Source organism: Empidonax traillii, unplaced genomic scaffold (assembly GCF_003031625.1).
Source record: "Empidonax traillii isolate 1590-97213 ecotype Southwest subspecies unplaced genomic scaffold, ASM303162v1 scaffold355:size2308892, whole genome shotgun sequence".
Lineage (NCBI taxonomy): Eukaryota > Metazoa > Chordata > Aves > Passeriformes > Tyrannidae > Empidonax > Empidonax traillii.
The window spans coordinates 1,210,475-1,212,974 of record NW_020955548.1 but is presented as its reverse complement, the minus strand read 5'-3'; the positions used below and the strand labels follow the sequence as shown (position 1 = coordinate 1,212,974).

The 2,500-nt window shown below is 37.6% G+C and overlaps 1 protein-coding gene across 7 annotated transcripts in view; it reads left to right on the top strand.

The window, feature by feature from the left end:
• RUNX1T1 (RUNX1 translocation partner 1) overlaps nt 1-2,500 on the top strand; it is a 116,341-nt gene that overhangs the window by 74,245 nt on the left and 39,596 nt on the right. The window lies entirely within an intron of this gene.

Sequence of the window (2,500 nt, the reverse complement as noted above, 5' to 3'; positions counted from 1 at the left end):
AGATAATGTTTTCTTTCCTGGTTAGAACAGTCCATTTCAAAGTGGAAAACAAGTCTGAGAGCTGGGTCAGAAACATGTTGTCCTTTTCCTGTTTGTGATTATAAAACTGATGGAGGATTCTAAAACACTGCCTAAATCTTGAAGGATATAAGGTCCAATACAAAACACAGGAGTAGGAGCATGTTTCAGACACTGAAGTGTAACAGTTTAGGGTCCTGTAAGCCCCTAATGTCATGTTTGTTTACAGTCAGTCTTTTTCTGGTTGAGAACCAGTTTGTACCTCTCACATGCAGAGGTATGGAAGTCTGACTGCAGGCATCAGCAGCAGTGTTGGGAGAAATGTGCAGCTGCAGGTGTAAGAACTGCCTTTGCTGTCAGCGCTGAACCTCTGCGCAGTCCTTTGTGTCCAAGGCTATTTTGGTTTCAGGGTCCGTATGAGTGCGCTTGAATTGCCTTGGGAGCCTGATCTCTCCCTGCTCACAGTAGGGAGAATATTGGTGTTTCATTCTGCATACCAAACTAGTTTTTTTTATCTTCCAAAAAAATAGTTCTTCTTGTGTATCAGGGCCACAGTGACCCGAAACACTCTGCACACTTGACCTAGCTATAGAGAGGTCCTGAGTAATTTTCTTCCAATACAAATTATTTTTTTAACATATAGTTTGATAAAGACTGGTTACAGTAATGTCTTGAGCAGATTACCAGTACTTGTGCTGAACTATTAAATTTTCAAATACTGCTTTTCTTCACTTCAAGTATTTTTCCAAATATTGCTTTATGCCATTACAAACTCACAAGGCATCATTCAGAGTTTTCTAAACTAATCTGTAAAAAATTAGGAAACTGAGTATATCAATGTTTAATAAACATATTAAAAGTTGTATATATTTGTTCAGTGCACAGAAAATATGTTCAATCTATTTAGATAAATTTATCTGCAGATCTTCATCTTTATGGTTAAAAAGCAAGAATGAACTTTTCTTTAGGAGAAGGAAATCAAATAAAATAAATCATGAGTTTTGCTAGACAGTTCAAAATTTGGTTGTCTCCAGTAGTGCCCATATATTAAATAGGTCTGTTTTGTTTGTGATAGTGGATAAGGAACACAAATATGGGTTTTTTTTTCCTTGATTATGCAACTGCTAAGTGGGGACATCATTTCTACCTCATAGGCATGCGGAGATGTGATGATACATCTTCCAAGTAGGCGCCACTTGTCAAATACTAGGTCTGATTCTTTCATGTCTTCCAGATATTTATTTGTGAATATATGTGAACTTCTCCAGTCATTCACTGATATGCAAGGCACTTCAGTTAGTTGCGTGTCTTGACTTGCATTCTGTGTGAGCTTTTTTAAAAAAAAAAAAAAAAAAAAAGGTGAAAAACCCTGCTCACAGAAGCAGCCAGTTTCTCTCTCTCTCTCTCTCTCTCTCTCTCTCTGTGTGTGTTAAAGAAAATATGTATTTGGTTCTTTCACAAAATATTTGTGCTCTGTGAAGGTCTGTAAAGATTTCTGTGTTCCACACAACTGACTGTCTTCCCATCCTAAGATGAATAAGTGATAGCAATTGCTGTTTTTTCTTTGCTGCTGAAAGGTTCATATGTGCTGACCTATTCTGGCCTTTTTTTGTTACACACTGGATCTGCTCTTATGGTACAGCAAGAGCTGTACCAAATGCTAGAGCATTTTCCATTTTTATAATGCTAGCAAATTAATTGGGCAAGATCCTGGGCTCAAAACTTTTCAGAACATCTGCTCTTTGTGCTTGGTTCCCTGCATATTACTTTCTGACCTTTTTTGACTTAAGAAATGTTTTCCTGTTTAAAAATGAAAAAAAGTGGTGGGGTTTTTTTTGTTTTGTTTGTTTGCTTTGTTTTGTTTTTAAATGGGAGTTATTTCAAAACAAAGGGAACCATTGAAGTACATTTGTTTATCTCTAGTTACTTCAAGTCATGACATTTAATCCAATACTTGAAAATTGTGAGGCAAGAAATCATTGTTCATTAGTCATGAAACAAAAGAGGTCAAGGTATACTACCTTAAGGCACAAAACATATTAGGTAAAAAATGAGTGGCCTATCTTAGTATTGATGTGTGCATGTGCTGCAAAGAAAGGAAAATGTTTTCCAGTGTGTGTAACTATCTCTGCAGAGGGAAAGAACATACAGTTCCACCTGGGTCCCAATTCTGGCAAAAGTATGACTAAGTATGACCCCAGTGTATGGGCAAAATATGCTGCCCAAGGATCAATGAGCATTTTCAGTTCTTTGTGTCTGAGTCATGGTAATCTCCAGCCCATGACCCAAGTCCCACTGGGGCCATGAGAGAACAGTTAGAAATCCTTCAAGCTACATCTGGCTAGGAGGAGGATTGTAGCCCTCTGGGTGATTAACTGAAGCTCTGGAACGTGAGATTTTGTTGTAATCTTTATCTTAATGTGTAACTGCAAGTGTAATGGGAAAGCTGAGGGCAATCCTGTTCTCAATCCTGTTCTCCCAA